General features: G+C 40.8%; 1 protein-coding gene across 1 annotated transcript in view; it reads left to right on the top strand.

Annotated features, from left to right (window-relative positions):
• The first annotated feature begins 49 nt into the window (after positions 1 to 49).
• Positions 50 to 12,952, top strand: part of LOC147378883 (collagen alpha-4(VI) chain-like) — a 150,107-nt gene continuing 137,204 nt past the window's right edge. Inside the window, 1 exon segment of the mRNA XM_086401555.1 lies at positions 50 to 186. The gene's annotated coding sequence lies outside the window, so the exon portion shown is untranslated.

Raw genomic sequence — 12,952 nt, forward strand, 5'->3', positions numbered from 1 at the left:
GCCAGTGGTAAAGAGCCCATCTGCCAACGCAGGAGACATAAGAGCCCTTCTGCCAACGCAGGAGGCATAAGAGCCCTTCTGCCAACGCAGGAGACGTAAGAGACGCAGGTTCCATCCCTGGGTCAGAAGATCCCCTGGAGGAGGATAAATCGCCTTTCCTATTGCAAATTCCCGGAACCATGTGAAGTAAGCAAATCAGGAGTGGATGGAAGTCAAGCTGAGAGAGCTTATGGAGAAGAGGTAGAAAAGCAGGAATCACCTGAGGCTGATGGTTAAAGATATCTGAACCCCACTCCAAACTTACGGCATCAGGATTCCTTAGAGGATTTTATGAACACTAATGTTTGAGGTCCTTGGGTGTGCTGGGTCTGGACAATTCTTGCTTCCCCCAGGATCTGGCATTCTACTCTGACCAAAGAAAGTTAAGCAATATATAAGGACCACCAGGATGGCCAGTGCAAGCCTCCTGAATGTGCCCCAGTTGCAAGGGATGACAATGATGCGTGTGTGTTGGGGGGAGTTGTTTCTGGGGGTTATTCTCAGCAGAGCAGTTAGAGGGAAAGCAGTTCACTTGTTTATTAAAGTTTTAAAACAGGAAACTGTTCAGGAAAATTATCCAAAAGTTGGGAATAAAGTAAAAAGATGATTGTCGTTGTTGAGTTGCTAAGTTGTGTCTGACTTTGTGACCCCATGGACTGTCGTCCACCAGGCTCCTTTGTCCATGGGTTTCTCCAGGCAAGACTACTGGAGTGGGTTGCCATTTCCTCCTCCAGGGGATCTTTCTGACCCAGGGATTGAATCTGAGTCTCCTGCGCCTCCTGCATTGGCAGGCGGATTCTTTACCACTGAGCCAGCAGGGAAGCCCCTAAAAAGACTATTACCTGACAGCTTCCCAGGTGGATCACTGGTAAAGAATCTGCCTGCCAGTGCAGGAGACCCAAGAGGCAAGTTTGATCCCTGGGTGGGGAAGATCCCCCGGAGAAGGGCGTGGCAACCCACTCCAATGTTCTTGCCTGGAGAACTCCATGGACAGAGGAGCCTGGCGGGCTGCACTCCATGGGATTGGAAAGCACTGGATACAACTGGGCACGATAGCTGATTTACAGTGCTGTGTTAATTCTGCTGTACAGAAAAGTGATTCACGTATACATAAAAATACATTCTGGTTTCAAAACATTCTTTTCCATTATGGTTTATCACAGGATATTGAGTAGTTTCTTATTGTGAATAATGCTGCTTTGAACATAGGGGTGCGTGTATCTTCTTGAATTACAGTTTTGTCTGGATATATGGAGCTTCCCAAGGGGCTCAGTGATAAAGAATCTTTCTGCCAATGAGGAGACTTGGGTTCAGCCCCTGGGTCAGGAAGATCCCCTGGAGAAGGAAATGGCAACCCACTGCAGTATTCTTGCCTGAAGAATCCCATGGACAGAGGAGCCTGGTGGGTTACAGTTCATGGGGTCGCGAAAGAATCGGACACAACTTAAGGATTGAGCGTGCACACATGCTGGGTATACCCCCAGGAGTGGGATTGCTGTATCGTATGGCAACTCCATTTTTAGCTTTGTGATGAAACCCTATACTGTTTTGCATAGCGGCTGCACCACCAACTTACATTCCAGCTGACAGTGGAGGAGGGTGCCCTTTCATCTACACCCAGCGTCTATTGTTTGTAGACTTCATAACGATGGCCATTCTGACTGGTGAGGTGATACCTCACTGCAGTTTTGATTTGCGTTTCTCTCGTTATTAGTAATGCTGAACATCTTTTCATGCGCTTTTTGCCATTTGTATGATTATCTGGCATTTTAATGCGGTTTAGGGGATTTTCTAATAAGCCTGCCTCAGGGTCACTTGAGTCCCAGGGAAGAGAGCTTCGACTTGCTATTCAAAATTTGATCCTATTTGTTTCACAACTCTGAAAAGTTTTAGAGATTAAGTTGTATTAAACTTTGAAAGCACATATATTTTTTTCCTTGTCCACTGGAGAAAATAACCCCAAAGATTAAGGTTTTATTGCCGTGTAGCATGTTAATTAACCTTGTCTCTGGCTTAGCAGTCCTATTTCAAATTTCTGGAAATTTATTCCAGAAATTTCTCAATGCCTGTTGGGTTAGGGTTAGTCTTCCTGCTAGTTTCTGCATTAATGAATTGAATAAAACTTTGAATGTGCTTATTATCTATTCAAAGCTTATGATAACCTTCAAATTTGCTCTCAGCAAAACACAGTGGGCATTTTTAAGTCTGAAGAAGCAGTAAACGGGAAACCAGTCAGAGACATAAGAGCAATGTTGACGTGAACAGTTCAGGATGAAGGTTAGAAACACGGAGAGGCTGTCAAGTGTCATTCTGTTTGGGTGCCCCTCCCTCCCCCGGGTGGACCAGGATTGCTTTAAGGTACCGTTCTGGACCAGCCACACAATTATTCCCTGTTTGGAAGCTCAAAGCCAAGTTCTCTGCTCAGCTGCTGTTCCTTTACTCAACTGGAAGTTTATTTTCCTCCTTTCTCGCCTCTTTGTCACTTGATCTCTGTTTTTTTGTTCTGTGTTTATTATTTGAGGTACCTTCTTACTATGGAAAGTTAAAATGAAAGTGTCAGTTGCTCAGTCGTGTCCGACTCTGCAACCTCATGGGCTGTAGCCCGCCAGGCTCCTCTGTCCATGGGATTCTCCAGGCAAGAATACTGGAGTGGGTAGCCATTTCCTTCTCCAGGGGATCTTCCCAATCCAGGGACTGAACCCAGGCCTCCCGAATTGTAGGCACATTCTTAACACCTGAGCCACTTAAATTCCTGTTATAACTAAGCAGAGAAAAATTAACACATATCTCCTGCTTTGCAGATAGATTCTTTACTGTCTGAGCCTCCAGGGAAGCCCATGAATAAAGGTAGATGCCTCAGGACTACACCCTGACCTATGATGATGTGGTTGTTCACAATTATTAGGCTCTTTGTCTTTATTTTATTTTAGTTTTTGGTTAATATCTGCGGGCTTTTCTGGTGGTAAAGAATCTGCCAGTTAGTGCAGGAGATATGGGTTCAATTCCCGATCTGGGAAGGTCCCCGGGAAAAGGAACTGGCTACCCACTCCAGTATTCTTGGCTGGGAAATCCCATGGACAGAGGAGCCTGGTAGTCCATGAGTCGCAAACAGCTGGACACGACTGAGTGATGGAGCATGTGTGCACATATGAACACAATAATATCTATAATATCCAATCTGTAGAAGCTAGAGCTGCACATTTAAATATAGGTCTTTGCCATTATGTTAGATGATAGCCAGTCTCAGACTTAATGTACCTAGTTAGACATTTATACTTAAACAGGCAAAAACAGGCAGAGGGTTCAGTTCAGTCTCTCAGTCGTGTCGTACTCTTTGCGACCCCATGGACTGCAGCACGCCAAGCCTCCTTGTCCATCACCAACTCCAAGAATCTACCCAAACTCATGTCCATTGAGTCGGTAATGCCATCCAACCATCTTATCCTCCGTTATCCCCTTCTCCTCCCACCCTTAATCTTTCCCAGCATCAGGGTCCTTTCAAATGAGTCAGTTCTTCGCATCGGGTGGCCAAAGTATTGGAGTTTCAGCTTCAACATCACTCCTTCCAATGAACACCCAGGACTGATCTTCTTTAGGATGGACTGGTTGGACCTCCTTGCAGTCCAAGGGACTCTCAAAAATCTTCCCCAACACTACAGTTCAAAAGCATCAATTCTTAGGGTTACAGTTAGTTTACAGGTCTCTTGTTTGTCAGGACAGAAAGGGCTGGTTATTTGTCTTGTTGAAACTCCTCATCACACCTTGCACAAAAGAATGGCTCTCCTCCGGCCAATGTGACTGTATTCCAGGGGCAGGCTTTGGTTCACTATTTAGGTGAGCAAGGGGACCAAGAATCCTTCTAAATCAGGACTTGTACATAGACTGTTTCAGAAGCAATACTCAGGGGAATAGTCCCAAAGTACACTAGGCTTGTTAAATTCTTATACTCTGTTTATACAGTAATGGGAATGTTTCGAGTGTTTCTGGCAAATCCATGCATCTAGAACATCATGGATTTTACAAGAGAAATTCTATTCCCAACAGTCACTGTATCTGCTGTTAGTTGGAAATAGAGACAGCTGAAGCCCTGGCTGCAGCCATCTCTAGTATGTGACCTTTTGATTAAATGCTACTCAACATTAGGGTCAGCCACTTCTCCTAGGGTAGTACAGTTGAAAACTACAATCCACATGCCAGACTGTGGGAAAGTTTTAAAGAATTTAAATGCATCACATCCAGGATATGGGAAAACTCAACTGTACTCTCTCTGGCTGATGTAAGAATGAATATCTTTGAATCAGCTTGGACTAAAGTTAAATTTAATAATTTCCATAGCAGTACATTGGAAAGAATAGTAAATTGCCAGTGCAAGTGCTTTTGAGAAGGCAAAACACTGCTTTATATAGATTAGGAAGGTTAGAAAATGCTTATACACCAGTTGCAAAAAAAAAAAAAAAGTGTGGTTGAACTTATTTTTAACCTGTATCTTGTCGCCAGAAAGTTGATTTTCAGGTCAAGTCAGATTTCTACAAGACAGACTTTCCTGTAATAGTCAAAGGTTTATTTAATAAAAACCTTGGGAAGACCATTGACTAGTAACTTTGAGACCATTAGTTTGTGTTACAAGGAACAAAGTTTGTGGGAGTATTTATTACAGACAACGTTGTTTATCACTTAAAACTGTACACCATGCTTGTCACTGGACACTGACTTTACGGCTGCTCTTGAGATCACTGATCCCCTGACCATGGACCTCTTGATCGTGTTGTAATTAACTAGTCATTACATGAAGCTTGAGCGATTGTCTTGGAGTAAGGAATGCTATTTTTCCTTCCACAAATTCTATCTAATTAAGCATTAAACGTGACTTTGGCAGGTGAAGACCCAAAGCCAATTCTCTTTCTTGCAGAATGGATTTAGACGTGTTTTCCTGAAACTGGATGAAATTGTGTAACAAAATTACTCAACATTCTGGGTACAGTTTTGAAAATGTTGATATCATATGAATGACCAAAAAGCTCCAGTTTTGGCTGTGCAGATGTAAGCTATTTTTTCGTTGTTGTTGTTCATATATGTTTGATTTCTCAGCCTTTCTTGTATGCTGTTTGTCATGGGCACATCAATTTTGTATTTCCAAAGGACATAGCTTTTGAGATTAGCCTTGGATTCCAAGAGTCCAGAGGAATGAATGTCGCTCCCACTGTGGATGCTCAGCTAGCATTTAGTGGTGATGACTGGGGATCTTCACCTCTCTGGGGATCCAGTTTGGGGGTGAGGATGGAGGGAGATAGTTTTTTTTAATTAATTTTTTTATTGAAGGATAATTGCTTGACAGAATTTTGTTGCTTTATGTCAAACCTCAACATGAACCAGCCATCGGTATACATATATCCCCTTCCTTTTGAACCTCTCTCCCATCTTCCGCCCCATCCCACCCCTCTAGGTTGATACAGAGCCCATGTTTGGGTTTCCTGAGACATACAGCAAATTCCCATTGGCTATCTATTTTACACATGGTAATGTAAGTTTCCATGTTACTCTTTCTATGCATCTCACCCTCTCCTCCCCTCTCCCCATGTCCATAAGTCTATTCTCTATGTCTGTTTCTCCACTGCTGCCCTGTAAATAAATCCTTCAGTACCATTTTTCAAGATTCTGTATATATGCATTAGAATACGATATTTATCTTTCTCTTTCTGAGTTACTTCACTCTGTAAAATAGGTTCTAGGTTCATCCACCTCATAAGAACTGACTCAAAGGTGTTCCTTTTACGGCTAAGTAATATTCCATTGTATATATAAACCAAAACTTCTTTATCCATTCATCTGTCAATGGACATTTAGGTTGCTCCAATGTTCTAGCCATTGTAAATATTGCTGCAATGAACAATGGGATAGATGTGTCTTTTTTGATTTTGCTTTCCTCAGGGTATATGCCTGCTGCTGCTGCTAAGTCGCTTCAGTCATGTCCGACTCTGTGCGACCCCATAGATGGCAGCCCACCAGGTTCCCCCATCCCTGGGATTCTCCAGGCAAGAACACTGGAGTGGGTTGCCATTTCCTTCTCCAATGCATGAAAGTGAAAACTGAAAGTGAAGTTGCTCAGTCGTGTCTGACTCTTAGCGACCCCATGGACTGCAGCCCACCAGGCTCCTCCGTCCATGGGATTTTCCAGGCAAGAGTACTGGAGTGGGGTGCCATTGCCTTCTATGGGTATATGCCTAGGAGTGGGATTGTTGGGTCATGTGGTGCTTTTATTCCTAATTTTTTTAAGGAATCTCCATACCGTCTTGCATAGTGGTTGTATCAATTTACATTCCCACAAACAGCACAAGAGTTTTCCTTTTCTCTACACACTTTCCAGCATTTATTGCCTGTAGCCTTTTTGATGATGGCCATTCTGACCAGTGTGAGGTGATATCTCATTATAGTTTTGATTTGCATTCCTCTAATAATGAGCGATGCTGAGTATCTTTTCATGTGTTTGTTAGTCATCTATATGTCTTCTCTGGAGAAATATCTGTTTAGATCTTTTCCCCACTTTTTGATTGGGTTGTTTGTTTTTCTGGCATTGCGTTGTATGAGCTTGTTTTATATTTTGGAAATTAATCCTTTGTCAGTTGTTTCATTTGCTATTATTTTCTCTCATTCTGAGGATTGTCTTTTCACCTTGCTTATACTTTCCTTTGCTATGCAAAAACTTTAAGTTTAGGTCCCATTTGTTTACTTTTGTTTATATTTCCATTACTCTAGGAGGTGGGTCATAGAAGATCTTGCTTTGATTTATGTCACTGAGTGTTCTGCCTGTTTTCTTCTAAGAGTTTTATAGTTTCTGGTCTTACATTTAGGTCTTTAATCCATCCTGAGTTTATCTTTGTGTAGGTGTTAGGAAGTGATCTAATTTCATTCTTTTACATGTAGCTGTCCAGTTTTCCCATCTCCATTTATTGAAGAGGCTGTCTTTGCCCCATTGTATATTCTTGCCTCCTTTGTCAAAAATAAGGTACCCATAGGTGCATGGGTTTATCTCTGGGCTTTCTATCTTGTTCCATTGGTCTATATTTCTGTTTTTGTGCCAGTACCATACTGTCTTGAATACTGTAGCTTTGTGGTATAGTCTGAAGTCTGGAAGGTTGTTTCCTCCAGCTCCATTCTTCCTTCTCAAGGCTGCTTTGGCTCTTCAGTGTCTTTTGTGTTTCCGTATGAACTGTGAAATTTTTTGTTCTAGTTCTGTGAAAAATGCCATTGGTACTTTGATAGGGATCACATTGAATCTGTAGATTGTGTTTGGTAGTAGAGTCATTTTCACAATATTGATTCTTTCTACCCAGGAACATGGAACATCTCTCCATATGTTTATGTTGTCTTTCATTTCTCTCATTAGTGTCTTATAATTTTCTTTGTATAGCTCTTCTGTCTCCTTAGGTAAGTTTATTCCTAGGTATTTAATTCTTTTTATTGCAATGGTGAATGGGATTGATTCCTTAATTTCTCTTTCTGAATTTTCATTGTTAGTATATAGAAATGCAAGTGATTTCTGTGTATTGATTTATATCCTGAAACTTTGCTAAATTCACTGATTAGCTCTAGTAGTTTTCTGATACTATCTTGAGGGTTTTATATGTACAGTGTCATGTCATCTGCAAACAATGAGAGCTTTACTTCTTTTCCAATCTGGATTCCTTTAATTTATTTTTCTTCTCTGATTGCTGTAGCTAGGACTTCTAGAACTATGTTGAATAATAGTGGTGAAAGTGGAAACCCTTGTCTTGTTCTCGATCTTAGGGGGAATGCTTTCAGTTTTTCCCCATTGAGAATGTTTGCTGAGGCTTATCATATATGGCCTTTACTATGTTCAGGTAGATTCCTTCTATGCCCATTTTTTGAAGAGTTTTTAAAATAAATGGGTGTTGAATTTTGTCAAAGGCTTTTTCTGCATCTACTGAGATTATCATATGGTTTTTATCTTTCAGTTTGTTAATATGGTCTATCACATTTATTGATTTGTGTATATTGAGGAATCCTTGCATCTTGGAATAAACCCAACTTGATCATGGTGTATGAGCATTTTGATGTGTTGCTGAATTCTGTTTGCTAAAATTTTGTTGAGGATTTTTGCATCTATGTTCATCAGTGATTTTGGCCTGTAGTTTTCTTTTTTGTGTGTTGTCTTTGTCTGGTTTTGGTATCAGGATGTTGGTGCCCTCGTTGGATGAGTTTGGAAGTGTTCCTTCCTCTGAAGTTTTTTGAAAGAGTTTTAGAAGGATAGGCATTAGCTATTCTCTAAATGTTTGATAGAATTCTCCTGTGAAGCCATCTGGTCCTGGGCTTTTGTTTTTTGGGAGATTTTTGATCACAGCTTCAATTTCAGTGCTTGTAATTGGGTTTTTGTAATTTCTATTCCTTCCTCATTCAGTCTTGGAAGATTGAACTTTTCTAAGAATCTGTCTATTTCTTTCAGATTATCCATATTATTGCCATATAGTTTTTCATAATCATATCAGATCAGATCAGATCAGTCACTCAGTCGTGTCCGACTCTTTGCGACCCCATGAATCGCAGCACGCCAGGCCTCCCTGTCCAACACCAACTCCCGGAGTTCACTGAGACTCATGTCCATCGAGTCAGTGATGCCATCCAGCCATCTCATCCTCTGTCGTCCCCTTCTCCTCCTGCCCCCAATCCCTCCCAGCATCAGAGTCTTTTCCAATGAGTCAACTTTTGCATGAGGTGGCCAAAGTACTGGAATTTCAGCTTTAGCATCATTCCTTCCAAAGAAATCCCAGGGCTGATCTCCTTTAGAATGGACTGGTTGGATCTCCTTGCAGTCCAAGGGACTCTCAAGAGTCTTCTCCAATACCACAGTTCAAAAGCATCAATTCTTCGGCGCTCAGCCTTCTTCACAGTCCAACTCTCACATCCATACATGACCACAGGAAAAACCATAGCCTTGACTAGACGAACCTTTGTTGGCAAAGTAATGTCTCTGCTTTTGAATATGCTATCTAGGTTGGTCATAACTTTCCTTCCAAGGAGTAAGTGTCTTTTAATTTCATGGCTGAAATCACCATCTGCAGTGATTTTGGAGCCCAGAAAAATAAAGTCTGACACTGTTTCCACTGTTTCCCCATATATTTCCCATGAAGTGATGGGACCGGATGCCATGATCTGAGTTTTCTGAATGTTGAGCTTTAAGCCAACTTTTTCACTCTCCACTTTCACTTTTATCAAGAGGCTTTTGAGTTCCTCTTCACTTTCTGCCATAAGGGTGGTGTCATCTGCATATCTGAGGTTATTGATATTTCTCCCAGCAATCTTGATTCCAGCTTGTGCTTCTTCCAGCCCAGCGTTTCTCATGATGTACTCTGCATATAAGTTAAATAAACAGGGTGACAATATACAGCCTTAACGTACTCCTTTTCCTATTTGGAACCCGTCTGTTGTTCCATGTCCAGTTCTAACTGTTGCTTCCTGACCAACAGTCAACAGTTCTTCAGTTTTTCATAATAGTCTCTTATAATCCTTTGTATTTCTGCACTGTCTGTTGTAACCTCTCCTTTTTCATTTCTAATTTTTTTGATTTGATTCTTCTCTCTTTTTTTTTCTTGATGAGTTTGGCTAAATGTCAATTTTGTTTATCTTCTCAAAGAATGAGTTTTTAGTTCTATTAATCTTTACTGTTGTTTGTTTCATTTCTTTTTCATTTATTTCTGCTCTGATCATTAGGTTCTACTAATTTTTGTGTTTTTTTGTTGTTCTTTTTTCCCCCAGTTGTTTTAGGTGTAAAGTTAGGTTGTCTATTTGATGTTTTTCTTGTTTCTTGAGGTAGGATTATATTGCTATAAACTTCCCTCTTAGGACTGCTTTTGCTGCATCCCATAGGTTTTGAGTTGTCACATTTTCATTGTCATTTGTTTCTAGAAATTTTTTGACTTCCCTTTTGATTTCCTCAGTAACCTGTTGGTTATTTAGAAACGTGTTGTTTAATCTCTGTGTGTTTGTGTTTCTTACAGTTTTTTTCTTGTGATTGACATCTAGTCTCATAGCACTGTGGTTGGAGAAGATGCTTGATATGATTTCAATTTTCTTAAACTTCCTGAGGTTTGATTTGTGACCCAAGATGTGGTCTATCTTGGAGAATGTTCCATGTCCACTTGAGAAGCTGTATTCTTCTATATTTGGATGGAATGTCCTGAAGATATCAATCAGATCTGTCTCATCTAATATATGTATCATTTAAGACTTGTGTTTCCTTATTAATTTTCTGATTTGATGATCTGTCCATTGGTGTGAGTGGGGTGTTAAAGCGTCCTACTATTATTGTGTTACTGTCAATTTCTCCTTTTACATCTGTTAGTGTTTGTCTTATTATTGAGGTGCTCCTATGTAGGGTGCATAGATATTTACAGTTGCTATGTCTTCCTCTTGGATTGATCTCTTGATCATTATGTAGTGTCCTTCCTTATCTCTTGTAATATTACTTAAGGTCTATTTTGTCTGATATGAGGATTGCTACTCCAGGTTTCTTTTGCTTCCCATTTGCATGGAATATATTTTTCCATCTTCTCACTTTCAGTCTATATGTGTCTTTAGGTCTGAAGTGGGTTTCTTATAGATGACATATATATGGATCTTGTTTTTGTATCCATTCAGCCAGTCTATGTCTTTTGGTTGGAGCATTTAATCCATTTACATTTAAAGTAATTATTGATATATATGTTTCTATTGCCATTTTCTTAATTGTTTAGGGTTGATTTTGTGGGTCTTTTTTCTTCTCTTGTATTTCTCTACTATATAAGTCCCTTCCACATTTGTTGCAAGTCTGGTTCGGTGCTACTGAATTCTCTTAACTTTTGCTTGTCTAAAAAGCTTTTGATTTCTCCATCAATTTTGAATGAGGTCCTTGCTGGGTACAGCAATCTTGGTCATAGATTTTTCCCTTTCAGTACTTTAAATATACCCTGTCATTCCCTTCTGGCCTGCAGAGTTTCTGCTGAAAGATCAGCTGTTAAATATATGGGGTTTCCTTTATATGTTACTTGTTGCTTCTCCCTTGCTGCTTCTAATATTCTTTATTTGTGTTTGGTCTTTGTTAGTTTGATTAGTATGTGTCTTGGCATGTTTCTCCTTGGGTTTATCCTGTATGGGACTCTTTGCGCCTCTTAGACTTGATTATTTCCTTTTCCATGTTGGGGAAATTTTTAACTATAATCTCTTCAAAAGTTTTCTCATACCCTTTCTTTTTCTCTTCTTCTGGGATGCCTATAATTCCATTGTTGGTGCGTTTGGTATTGTCCCAGAGGTGTCTGAGACTATCCTCAGTTCTTTTCATTCTTTTTACTTTATTCTGCTCTTCAGAAGTTATTTCTACCCTTTTATCTTCTGGCTCACTGATTCATCCTTCTGCTTCAGATATTCTGCTATTGATTCCTTCTAGAGTATTTTTAATACCAGTATTTGTGTTGCTTGTCCCCGTATGCTTATTCTTTATTTTTTCGAGGCCTTTGTTCATTGACTCTAGCATTTTCTCCATTTTGTTTTCAAGGTTTTTGATTATCTTTACTATTGTTATTTTGTATTCTTTTTCAGGTAGTTTGCCTATTTCCTCTTCGTTTATTTGGATTTCTGTTTTTCTAGTTTGTTCCTTCATTTGTGCAGTATTTCTCATCTTTTTCTTTATTATTATTTTTTAACTTATTGTGTTTGAGGTCTCCTTTTCCCAGGCTTCACAGTTGAATTCTTTCTTTCTTTTAGTTTCTGCCCTCCTAAGATTGGTCCAGTGGTTTGTGTAAGCTTCAGATAGGGCGAGATTTATGCTGAGTTTTTGTTGTTATTGCTGTTTGTTTGTTTGTTTTTCCTCTGATGGGCTGAGTGAGGTGGTGGTCCTGCCTGCTGATGATTGGGTTTGTATTTTTGTTTTGTTTGTTGTTTAGATGAGGCGTCCTGCACAGGGTGCTACTGGTGTTTGGGTGATGCCGGTCTTGTATTCAAGTGGTTTCCTTTGTGTGAGTTCTCACTATGTGATACTCTCTAGGGTTAGTGCTCTGGTGGTCTAGGGTCTTGGAGTCAGTGCTTCCACTCCAAAGGCTCAGGGCTTGATCTCGAGTTTTCCGTGGTTCTACACATTCTTTCCTGCTGGTCAGGTACTCCTGTCCGCTCTCAGCTGGTGTTCTGCATGCACTTCTGTGTCTGAAGGTGTATTCCTGATGTATCCATGGAGAGAGATGTACTCCATGTCCACCTGCTTCTCCACCATCTTCTTCTCTTGGAAGTGTGGGTTCTTAACCACTGGACTGCCAAGGAGTTCTCCTGCCCTTGGCTCCTAGACTTTCCTCTTTCTGAGTACCCGTATTATCCTTTACTTAGTCCCATTTTCTCTCTACAATGGTTTCTTAGGATGTAGCAATATGGCTCTTGGTTTTACTGTATCAGTATTATTTGCAGCATCTTTATATTGCAGCTTCCAAGATGCTGGTGGGGCCTTCCTTTGGAAGAGTTGAGAGCCCTTCCCCAGGTCAATTCACAACACTTGGTGAGGCCATGGGGAAGTGCAGGATGGTTGATGGGAAGCAGAGGCTCCACCCAGCAGCCCCCACAGGAGAGGCAGGGCAGATCAGGAGATAGTTTCAAAGTCTCTGATGCCTTCCTGTCTGGCCCCAAATGAAGGTTTTTCATGTTTCCATTTACAGGGGCTGGGGGTGGGGAGCAAGACTCTGGTCCTAAGTACCTCTTCCAGCTTCCAGACCAAGAGGAGTTTGAGAGGGAGAGGAGTCTGCTGTTACCAGTGGAAGATGCTTTGTCCCCTAAGAAGCACATGCTCTTCAGTATCATATTGGCTCATGGAACTGACAGCGGCTCCTCTTTTTTCATTGCATCTTACCTCTGAAAGACCCCACAGAGATGACCACAGATT

Source organism: Bos grunniens, chromosome 1, assembly GCF_055505025.1.
Source record: "Bos grunniens cultivar Pamir isolate PY7600 chromosome 1, Bosgru_T2T1.0, whole genome shotgun sequence".
NCBI classification, from domain to species: Eukaryota; Metazoa; Chordata; class Mammalia; order Artiodactyla; family Bovidae; genus Bos; species Bos grunniens.